The 12,696-nt window shown below is 39.7% G+C and overlaps 1 protein-coding gene across 1 annotated transcript in view; it reads right to left on the bottom strand.

Moving 5' to 3' along the window:
- Window positions 1-12,696, bottom strand: part of Sorcs3 (sortilin related VPS10 domain containing receptor 3) — a 380,666-nt gene that overhangs the window by 261,867 nt on the left and 106,103 nt on the right. The window lies entirely within an intron of this gene.

The raw sequence follows: 12,696 nt of genomic DNA on the forward strand, positions 1-12,696 counted from the left end.
TTGTTGTTTGCTTGCCTTCAATTACAATCTTCTGGAGGAGAACTTGTAGAGTGATTTTCTGAGTACTATCCATCTGACTCCATTTCAGTTTCAGAGTGAAGACTCAACTAAGCATATCCTCCTGTCGGGATTTCCAAAAATACCTGCAGTAAAAGATGTCCTTCAACTGTACCTTAGCCCTTTTTTTTGTTCTGTTCCCTGGCTCAGTGAGTATTTCAACCAAGCAACCACAGGAAGTAAAGTGCCTAATATTCCCCTTTGACTTCGTGCGCTCACTCACTTACTAAAGACCATTTCTTTTGCCTGGGCTCTAGGTTGCCTCTTAGGAGGTCCAAGTTTAAATCCATTCTTTCCCTGGCTAGGGTGATTCGCTTAGGTCAAAACATGAGCATCCCACTGGGTGAACATCTCTTAGGCAAGGGTCCAAAAGGCTCAATAGCTAGGGGTGTATGATCACATACAATGAGGTTTATTGAAATGAGCTCCAAGAAATGGAAACAAGAGATTTTGTGTTATTTGGCTTTTGTTGTCCCCTCCCCACCTTGTTGTTCTCCTTTGTCACTCTTTTTGATTTCTGTACCTTCTGCCTTCTATGTAAGTTTATCTGTTTGGGGGAAGCTTAAGGGAAAGCACAGAAATGATGGGACAAAGGGTAAAAAAATGCAGCGGTGATATTCACTGCCACCAATTATTAGGGCTCCTATTTTCACCTGGTCAACATATACTCGTGTCAAATAGTCAACTTTAAAACCAAATGAGGCATGTGAGCTACTAAGATTCACAGTCCTTTCTGTCTTTTATTTCCACTCCAGCTTCCAAGACAAGTTTACATTTCTCTTCTCAAATATTTGCTTTGGCTTTATTGAAATAAGTCATCATTAGTTATCAGTAAATTTTAAAGAAATGGATTCAGTTTAACAATTTCATTCATGTGTGAATAATCCAGGGCAAAGCTTGAAGACACAGAACAGGCTCCTCCTCTCAGGCACCTGGAAGGAGAGAATAGAGGAACCACCCAGCTGCCCTTTCAAAGGCCCCAAGGGAGGCATCTATGTGCTTTCAGAGTTAGACAGCACCGATACCCCGGGTAAGAATCAAGCTCTCATAATCAGTCTTGCCTACCGCCCTGTATGTACCCATGGGCTTCCTAACAGGTCAATAAAATCATTCCCCACCCCCACCCCCGCTGTGGAGAAATTTAACTGCTTATTTTATTCAGGCATAAAAAAGCTTCATGCCTACAGTTTTAATTAGAAGATAAGACCAACATCATAAATGGACTCTCTTTTATATACCATGAGTTACAGTATACTGAGTAAGGGTTACAATCAAATACCTTAAGCAATGGGTTCTCTTACTCTGTTTCTTTTTGTGGGGCACACACACACACACACATTTGTATGCACACAGTGACATATGCCAGCACACGACTCCACACACAAGCTCCACACAGATGAGTGTGCACCCACACCCCACATACACACTCACACACAGGTGCAACATATACCTGCAAGTATGCACACACAAAGTTAATCAACATGGGATATTGACACTGTTGAGGTGGCTTACAGAGCTCTTGTTTGTGAGCATACATTTATACTGAAACCTTTCTCCTGACATTCTCATCAGACATCCCTTTATATTCTTTGATATCACTAGCAATGTCTCTGTTCCATCCTGGTTTTCTGGGAAAAAATGAAAAGAAGAAATAGATACCTATAAATTCTGGATTTCCAACCTCTGATAGATACTTTACCTGATATTTTATATTCAAAGCTCACCCAAGTCATGGGAAGTGAATGCTATTACTTGCATTTACAGATAAGAAAACTGAGAAGGCAATTTGCTATTCCTCTCCTGATGAACTCAAAATCCTCCTGCTACACAAAATACTCGTAGAACAAAACTTACACACAGAATCAGATGCTTTTTAAAAGAAGTCCATCAGAGGGAAGAAAAAGCAGATTCAAGAAATCCCTCTTCGGGCTGGGAGTTTGGCCTAGTGGTTAAAGTGCTTGCCTAGCATACATGAGGACCTGGGTTCGATTCCTTGGTACCACATACATAGAAAAAAGCTGGAAGTGGTGCTGAGGCTCAAGTGGTAGAGCTCTAGCCTTGAGAAAGTCCAAGGACATTGCTCAGGCCCTGAGCTCAAGCCCAGGACTGGCAAAAAAAAAAAAGAAAAGAAATCCCTTTTCTTTCTCTACTCCTTATCTACAATTGACCCAAAGGATACCAAGAATTAAATGAATAAGACTCCAAGGAGGAGATATAATGTTCATTGTTAATGCTACATGAGAAGGAGGAGGGTATACAAGCTAAGCCCCTAGAGAAACATGTCTTGTATATTATTGTAGCAAATACATATCTGTCGATATGTATACACATCATTTATGGGACAAATATCAACAGATATATACAATTTGAAAGGCAAGGTTTATAAATGACCTTGTTTTTTTTTTTTTTGCACATTTAAACCAAGGCATCTTAACCAATCAAGAAATGTCTAGTATGCTGATAAATTCAGTAGGACCTATTTAAACATTCATTTTGAGCAACAATGTGTGCTTTCCATTTTGACATAATTCCCACTACTTTCTTCCTTAACTTATCCATGTCATTCATTTGCTTTTTTGTCCCCAGAAGTATTAGAGTGGAAATTCTTGCTTAATAAAAAAATTAGGTGAGGAAAAGATGCTTTATTTCTTTGTCTAGCTTATTCTGACACAATGAGCATAAGTGTTTTGGAAACGGGGGTTATGTCACATGCAGGTTAGCAGGCTGCTAATGGTATAGATTCTTTTAAATATAGGGGTATTTTCAGTGCAAATCCTAAAAGTTCTTATCAGGTATAAACAAGAGGAAGTGACTCAATTTTTCCAAGTCTGTTATCTTATCTTTTTGGTAAAGGAGATAGTAATTGAACTTCCCTCACAAGACTGCAGAGAAAATTACTCAAGGTCAAGATAAAGAGGCTTAGCACAGTGCCAGGCACATACGGTGAATGGCTTACTTACAGTGGCTTTTATTCTGTTGCCCAGGCTAACAGCCTACTATAGCCAGAAGGGAGGATGAAAAAAGTCAGAGGCAAAGAGAGGTGATTTGAGGACTAATTTACTGACTTTAGTGGATAAAATTGATGGAGATAAGGTACAAAACGCAAGGAGTTTCTATGTAATAAGCAAGGTATTTTCAGTCCTACAAGATAAAAAATTGTTCTTGATATCTTGGAGCAGTAGTGTGCATAGGGTTAACAATATCATATGGTATACTTAGAAGCTTGATACAATGGTAAGCTTTCCCAGGCATGGGGTGCTCATGTCTATAATCCTAGCTGCTCAGGAGACTGAGATGTAAGGATAGCAGTTGGAAGCCAGTCCAAGCAGGAAAGTCCTTAAGACTCTTAGTTCTTCCATTAACTACCAAAAAGGTAGAAGTGGAGCCATGGCTCACAGAAGTTGGTAGCCTTGGACCAAAGCTCAGGGACAGTGCCCAGACCCTGACTTCAAGCCCCAGGACCAGCACTAGTGCATACATGTGCATGCACGCACACACGCGCACACACACCCACACACACACAAAGATAAAGTTTATATATTTTATATATATATATATATATATATATATATATATTCTGGTTCAGGCCTGTAATCCTTGCTACCAGGAGTCTGAGATTTCAGGAAATGAAACCAGCACAGACAGAAAACTCTTTGAGACTCTTATTTCCAATTAATTAGAAAAATCCCCAAGTAGGCATGTATTTCAAAGACGAGCATTAGTTTTGAGGGGGAAATAAAGAAGAAGAAAAAGAAGAAGAAGCCAAGGGAAAGCACTCTGGCTCTGAGTTCAAGTCCAAGCATCAACACAAAAGCAAAACAGCTTTTGTACAGAAATCCCTCTAGAATGAACCTCTTTATACTGTGGCTGAGTCTAGGTATATCATTGATAAAAATATTATTTCATTACTTCCTGCTTCTCCTTCTTGCAATTTATCAAAATGAGGTGAAAGCCAGAGGTTCTCCCAATCTCTCACTACTTAAAATCCCATAAAGGCAAAACAACCAACTCTATTTCAGTGCTGAGAACAGCCTCAAAATAGACCTATAGACTTACTTCTGAAGAGAAAAATAGAGATGCTATAATTCTCTATGTAATTGAGTCCTAATGATAGACCCTTAGCACAGTGAGTGCTCAATAAGAAAAAGCAATAATATTAACAGAAACTTACAAAGAGTATAAGGGAGATGCCAGCAAAGTTGACCCTAAGCCCATAGATACAATTGATATGTTGTTGCATATTGATTTCCACACAAATGGAGTCTGAACAGATAAGGCTTTTAATCATTACCTAATCAGGCCTGTTCTTCCTTTCTCCCTTCTTTCTCCTAGATCTAACAGTGTTTCTCCATATAGGGCAAGGAGGTGCTGCTCCAAGGAGATCTTTTGAGACACATGCAGACATTTTTAACGATCACAACTGTGGTCAAAGGAACAAGTCATTGGCATATGAGGGAAAAGCCCAGGTAAAGCTGCTAAGCCAATGACACTGGACAGAACAGTGCTCACAGGAAGAATGATCCAACACAGAAGATCAATAGTCAAATGAGAATACTGCCATGGTTGAGAAACCCACTGAGAAACTGTACGTGCCTTACTGTGGGTATAACATGTAATCTAATTTGAACTGTAAAGATAAAATAGCAGTACATTTAGGCACTCATTCACACGGTCACACAACTAACATCCATTTATACATTGCTGACTTTGTCAAGACACTGGTCCACCCCAATACATTACACTGAGCTTGTCCCTTGGGATCTAACCTATTATTCCCAGTACAGCAAGTCAATTGAACATGGCAAAAACTAAGAACTCATCAGCACAGCAAATAGCTCTGTGAAAATTTGGGCCCAAGGGCCCATTTTTGAAAGGCACTTCTTTCAAAGGCATCTATATAGATAGCCAAGCACTGGCACATCCATAATCTTATTTATTTGTGAGGCTGAGATATGGAGGATCATGTTTCAAAGGCAGCCCAGGCACACAGTGAGATCCATGCCCAAGCAGAATGACCATGTCATAAAAACAGCCAGTGCACAAAAGAGCACCTGTTTTCCAAGTGAAAAGCCCAGAGTCCAAATCCCAAAACTGTCCAAATGTAAAAGAATCTATACAAATTACCAACTAATACAAGCAAAGTTGTTCAATGTCCCTAAGTATTAGACAAATATAAATCAATAGTACAATAAAATAATGCCAGTAACTAATTATTGGATGCAGAAATAGTATTGGACATGACATCAGACACCTTACACTTGTAAGCAAACACTCTTCTATGAAACCACACCAGCAACCTGTTATGCTTTAGTTACTTTTCTATTAATGTCTCAGGGTTATCCTGGGTCCATGATCCACTTACAGACATTTCCTATGTAGGAGGGATTACAGGCATGAGCCACTGTATTCAACTTCTCCTAAGATCCTTCTTAAAATTAATAGCAAATGCTGGCAAGGATGCAGAGAAATTAGAAGGGTTTTGCCTCGTTGCTGGGAGGAAGAGACAGTGATACCACAATGGAAATCACTATGATGGCTTATGAATTATATAAAGTAGGATTATTATATGGTTCAACTATCCTACTTCTGGGTATATATCTAAAAGAACTGAAAGCAGGCATTCAAAGAAATGCCACTACCCTCTCAACAGCATTATTTACCGAAGTATAAAGAAAAGCCCAAGTTCTCCCTCACTTACAATAGAATACTATGCATCTGTACAAAATGAGGATATTCTGACATGTGCTACAACATGGATAAACTCTAAGGGCATAACATAACCTGAATGTGCCAGCCACTTTAGAAACTGTGTGATTCTTGTTGTAGCTAGTACCCATCACTGCCCATTCATACAAAAAGCACAGCGATGATAGACAGGCTTGGGTGAGGTACAGATGAGCAGAGGTTTTCAGTAGATTTAGAGTTTAGATTTTACTAGGTGAAAAAATTTCTGGAGAGTGATTTCAGAAAAAAGTGATGTGTTTACCTTCAAAGTACACCAAAAATGGTTCAGATGACTCATTTTATTTTATGATTACATTACTAGAATTTTTAGAAAGCATGAAGGTAAAAATTCAAGGAGATGGTGTGGTGACTCATTAGTGGTAGAGCATTAGCCTTGAGCTGAAAAGCTCAAGGACAGTGCCAGGCCCAGAGTTCAAGCCCCACAATTGACAAAAAATATTTCAAAATTAGACATGATACTGGAGATAAAACTTACTCACTGAAGAAATTTTCAGACCAGTATCAACCAGTATCAATCTTTACTGTGTGTCATTCTCTTTTTTTCCAAATACTTGAATAAGATTAATAATCAAAACAGATGAGATAATATTATTGGGAAAAAAGTCAAGTAAGTTAGTATCAGAGGGTCAAAGGATATATGTTCTCTCCCATATGTGGAAGTTAGGTCTAAACTAGAAACATATGAAAACACATACAAGGCCATATATACTTAAACATAGTGACCAATGGATGGTATATACAAGAGAGCATAGCAATGGCATAACTCCTTTGAAAAAACTCAATTACAGTTTAATAAAGTGAAAACCAAGCAAGTGGAGATGTTTTCTCTAAGGAAAGGAAGCCAGAGTAATAGAGATGGTTAGGTAGATGCAATCACAATATTCAATGCATACTCAATGTGAAAATGGGTTCAGATAACTTGAAGAGATAGGTGGGATTGAGAGAGACGAGAAAGAATGATAAACAGGTGACATTCATCAAGATGCACTGTACTTGTAAACGAATATGTTGAATTGGAAACCCTCTGTAGAACTAGAGATTATAATTAAAAAATAGAATGAGAATCTCCTTCTCCATCATGAGGGAAAAATAAACAATAAACATAACATCACAGTATAAAGTTATGTAGCGTATCAGATAGTGATAAGTTTTTTGAACAAAAGACAGGAAAGAAAGAAGCAGAAAGTTCTGGAAGAAGTGCTATGGTTTAAAATGGGCAGATTAGCAAGCACCTCACTGAGAACACCTTCTTTTTCATGAGGTGATGATTGAAAAGCCATGTAGAAGTCTAGTGGGCTAAAACATAGGGAACAAATTAGAGGGTGGTGAATCAAGGTCAGAGAGCTAAGGGAAGGTCCTTTGTTGTTATTAGGACTTGTTTTGCTCAGTGGCTTGGAAACAACTGATAGGCACATAATGAGCCAGGCACTAATAGACTACAGCACATACTTCCGTTATTTCACTCTGGCCATCATGTTGAATGGAGCACTATGAAAAGCGGGAATAGGATGGAGAGGACCAGGAGGAGGTCACCATAATGCTCTGTCTGATGGGGTGATTGAAATGGATGCTGAAGTGCTGAGAGCAAGTTCATTTCTGGATCTCTTTGGAAAGGAAAGCCCAAAGGACCCACATATAGATTACAGGTGTGGTGTCATAGAATACAGGACACCTTCTGAGAAGTTTTGCCTCTGTTCATTCTTCTTGGGGTTACTTAGAACAATTAATAATTATAAATAATACAAATTGATAGGTTTGGGCTCTAAGAAACTAGGGAAGAATATGAAATGAGAATCAATAGAAACCTTGGGCTCTCCTAGCAGAGATTTGCAATAGAGCAAAACCTTGATACAAAAGGCCATATAGTAGGACGCTAAATGAAAGGATCTCTAGGATATAGAAACATAAGCCATATAAAGAATGATTGTTGTTCTTAAGGTACTATGTTATCTCTCATCTCTTTTGCTGTCTCTTGGTTTTCTCATATTGTTACAGTATCTCACTTTGTTATCTGATATATCGGATATATTTGTAGTTGATTATTTGAAATTGGATAGGGAATGGGGGAAAACAAGATGAGGGTGGGGATGGGGGGGAGGGAAATGGGGACCAAGACATGTGAAAGGGTATCAATGTATGGGAATTAATGCACCATCTATCTGGCAAATATCACGTAACTCTTCTATTAATTATAATAAAAATATATGAAAAAAAGAATATGAAATGAGCACTATATGATATAGAAAAACCATAAGCTGAGCTGTGGGCATTTCATCGATGAGGAATCAGCTTGATATGTCCAATATGAATCCCATGAAAACATTAGAGGATGTAAACAAGGAGTTCATGTTCAGGAGAACAGCTGGATTAAAGAGGAGTTAGGAGACAGAACAGCACTGAAAGACATGAATATGGAAGTCTCCATGGAAAACAAATGGAGTTCTCCAAAAACAAATGGGGTTCTGAAATGCAAAGCTGAAGATGCAGGAGGAAAAAAGGTTAAGGAGGAGAAAATGCAGAGAATCAGGTGTACTCAAAACCAAGGAAAGACAATGTGCCAGGGAAGACTGCTCCATTCTGCTAAATGTAGCTGCCGGTGAAATAAGGTGAATACAGTCTTCTACTCTTCACTTCAGGTACATGGTCCAGTTTCAAGTGCCTACAATGACAGTCAGAAAATGTATTTCATGAACTTTTAGAATTGCAAGCTGACAGTCAAGAAAGTGGTATATGAATATAAAGTCCAGAGAGACAAGAAAGCATGCATTTTCTCTTATGTGGAAGCTAAATTAAACTTAAATATAAACTTTGCAGTGGAATCCAATTACACCCCAGTGTATTAAGCAAAATTTGAGCTCAAGGTGGAGCTCAAATGATGCAATCCCTGAGAAATGCTAACTCAGAGTCCAACAAAATAAAACCCAGGAACTGGGTACTTGAATGTTTCCCAGACTAATTTTAAACCTTAATCCTTGAATCTCAGCCTCCAGAGTAGCGAGCATTACAGATGTGAGTTAGCAACAGAGCCCAGGGCTCCCACTCCCCATTCCTTTTTTTTTTTAATGCTAATATAAGAGTAAGGGCATAGTAGTTCAGGGGTAGAATAACTGACTAGTAAGTTACTGGATGTAATTCCCAGTAATGCGCACACACACACACACACACACACACACACACAGAGAGAGAGAGAGAGAGAGAGAGAGAGAGAGAGAGAGAGAGAGAGAGAGAGAGAGAAGAGAGAGAGAGAGAGAGAGAGAGAGAGAGAGAGAGAGAGAGAGAGAGAGAGAGAGAGAAAATTAATATAGATATGCTTGATAAATTCCTGGTCATATTAACTTTCAACAAGAAGAGCAAGAAATTTATTTCCAATATTTTTTAAAAGCAAGTCTAGCCTTGAGAGAGAAGAAAACATAGTTACATAATTCTTTTCTTAAATGTAAGATATAGGCCTAAGTTGGAAGTAATTTTGCTTTTTTTTTTTAATGTTTTCTGGTGGATTGATTTGGGGCTTTATTCTGCTTGTTACATTATTTTTTTTCTTCACAATAAAGGAAGGTATAAGCCTGGCTGTGTGTTTCTGAGATCGGAAGGAGGGTCAGAGATACAGATGAGCCAGACTCTAGGGTGTAAGGCCCCCTTTTGTCATAGACATAGGTCTATAGAAGGGTATATTGGAGTTTGAGAAATATCTAACCAGTAGAATCAAGTTCATCCAAAATGCCCCCTGTTTGAAGTATCCAAGTTGCTATGAGACCTCAGTATGCATCCTGAGGTAACAGTGCTACTTTAAAGCCTACCGTCCAAAAGTCAATGACAAGATGAACAAGATAAAGAAAAAATGCTCAGTAGTATGTCTATTATGTACCACACAACAGACCTTATTTCTAAGTATCTTGTTATAGCTGTGCGGGAGGCAGATCCTGAAAAGATTTGGGCACACAAGAGATGCTAAGCGGAAATTAATTGCACCGAAGTCATTATAACTAATTTAAGAATTGCAGATTGTCACTGATACAAGACTTATTCAGTGTGCTATCTTTAGTAGTTCATCTAGTGAATATCAGGAAACAAAAGGACAACGGTTTTCATAAGGTCACAGTTAATTTTTTTTTCACTTGGATCTTAAATTCTTATATGAGTGGCTTCCAATTTAAGCTATTTTCAAGGAACTAAGTAGATATTTGAAAAAGATTAGCATACTTAAGAGAGGCAAGATAATATGCTTAAAAGAGGCAACATAACCTTCTGCTTATCAGAGGGAAGGAATAATCAAGGGACCACATGTGCTGGGGACAGGGACAGGGACAGGCTGTGTCCTGGTCTGGTTGAAAGAGACTGTGCGGAGGAGAGTTTGATTAGCATCAGTAACAATGTCACCATCTGTGATGTCTGCCCATAGCTCAAGACACCTACCTGACACTTTTTCACCTACCGGTTGAATTAAATAAAATGAGAGGCTTTAGGTTCCTTTGCATTTTTATGTGTTTCCAAGATCTTCCAAAGATCTTCTCTCCTAGCCCCGAGTACTCTACTCTGTGAGAAAGGCAAGGCAGGCATCACTAGCCATTAGTCTCTTTGGAATCCTACTTTAGAATACATATTTCAGGTGGCTTAACACCAATAGGCATTTGCTTCTGATGGCTCTGAAGGTAGGAGATAAATCCAAGGTCCAGGAGAGGGCTGTTTGGGATTGCCTGTGCAAGGCTGCCATGTTCGTGACCCAACTATGTCCCAGTACTTTCCTAAGTTTAAGGTCATCAGTTTAACAAGATGTAATGTAACCTACTTATAAGGCCTGGATTGATGCCTAGTGTTTGGGAGGTCATGATTCAGGCCTCCCAATAATGGAGGCAAGGAACTCTGATTGCTGGGGGCTCCAACTGGCTAGCAAGTGTTACAAGGATGTCTCAGACACAGAACTTTGCCACCCAAGTTGTGTATTTTATCCTTCTTGCTGTGCTTTGTGTCTAATAACAGGGTAAAGGGGAGAGAGAGGAGGACCATAGGAAGTCATTTGAGAGGACAAATGGAGGAGGAGGAGAAGAAGGAGAAGGAGGAGGAGGAGGAGGAGGAGGTGGAGGAGGAGGAAGGCCTTTACCTCCTACCCTGTGGGGGTTCTGTCCTGTTCTGTCACTGTTCTCCTGTTTGTACGGGATCATTCTTTTGGTGGCAAATCTGACGCCATCATCCCAAAATGAAAGAGTAAGTGGATATTTTCTTCATGTTGTGCTTATAAAGTGTTTTTATTGTTTGGTTTTACCTCCTCTCTTTCTCAACATGAAGCAGAAGGGGAGGGCACAAAGAGGTAGCAATTTTGCCAGGCAGGTACTCACTGTAATGTTCCGTCATCCCATGCCAGGCAATCCCCAGACGGGCAGTGAAGAGAAAACCACAACAACAGTAATAAACAGAGAAAAGGACCTTCCAGGTAACAACTTAATAAGGAGCCCCAGCTGCTTCAGACAGGAAGTGTAGAAAGAGGCAGGGAAGAAAAGACCAGAGGGATGCCCAAAGATAGAAGTGTCCAAGCCTTGTGGATAGATATTTCACCCCAGAGAAGACTGTAAATCTGTAAGTGTGTGCATGTGCGTGTGTGTGTGTGTGTGTGTGTGTGTGTGTGTGTGTGTGTGTGTGTATTTCCTTCTTACATCATGCAAAGAAAAGAAATGCCACCACACCCTCCTTTGCCAACTTTGTGTTGTTGTTAAGGACAGAGCAGCACATTTGTCAAAAGGTCCAACTGTGTCTGCTGGTTCTAGTACCACACAAAAGATCCACCCCTATGGTGATTTAGATTAATCACTTCTCATTAAGAGCCAATAAACACGCCAAGCTCAGGGTGCTCCTTGCCGCCGTGGCCCACTGTTACCATGTATAATTGCTGAAAGGGAAGGCAGAAGCACACCAGAGAGTTGTCAAGTGTAATTTATAAGGTTTTAAGATCTAATCATTTTCTGTAATATTAGATTAAATGACAGTCTGTGGGAAAGAGGAAATTACATTTCACCTGGCTTTCTTTCCTCTCCCACTGACCCTTCCCTAACTAGAGTTTTCAAAAAGCTCTAATCCCATAGGAAAGGGCCAAAAATAAAAAACCACCATCCTGGACAATGCAGCTAAGGAGACGGATTGCCCAAACAACTTCTCTTCTCTCAGAGAAGCTGGGAGAACTATGGGATGTCCTCTTAGCAGAGGTATGTGTATCCATGAAACCGGGTCAACCCATCCCTTCCTCCTTACAGAACTGCCATCTTCCCCTGGTCTCATCCTTGTATTCAGAATCTAACAGACATTACTTTTGCAGTCCCACAGTCCTTCATCCACTCTCGTGACTTACTACGGGTTCATACTGTGATGAGAAACAAGCACTATGGACAGAATGATGAGTAAGGCAGTATTTACAAGCCACCTCCTCCATTGATTAGTACCTTGACTTCTTGAGCCTCAGTTACTCTCAATTGTTAAGTAAAAAAAAAAAATACCTTCCACTACTGCCACTGTGGTGGACTGGGAAGAGAATTAAAAAAAAAAAGCAAGAGTGTTTGGAAAATGCCTAATATCAGGATCCTTCACGTGTGAGGGCTTGGCTTCCTCTTCCGTGACTCAAGGTGTTTCAACACAGTTGTTCTCAATTGATATGCAGACAAAATGGAAAGTATTGGTGAGGTATTAATGAGAGATTGGATTCATGATAAAAAAAATGAAAGGATTAAGACTGATGGGTGTCAGGAGCTCACACCTGCAATCTCTGCTATCAAGAGGCTGAGATGGGAGGAATGTGGCTTGAAGCCGGTCAAAGTAGAAGTCTGTGAGCTTCTTTATCTCCAATTAGCCACCAGAAACCCAGTGGTAGAATTGCAGCTCGAGTGTTAGGAGTGCCAGTTTTGAGTGAAA

The sequence above is a fragment of the Megascapheus bottae genome, chromosome 15 (assembly GCF_031878675.1).
Source record: "Megascapheus bottae isolate mThoBot1 chromosome 15, mThoBot2.hap1, whole genome shotgun sequence".
In the NCBI taxonomy this organism is placed as follows: domain Eukaryota; kingdom Metazoa; phylum Chordata; class Mammalia; order Rodentia; family Geomyidae; genus Megascapheus; species Megascapheus bottae.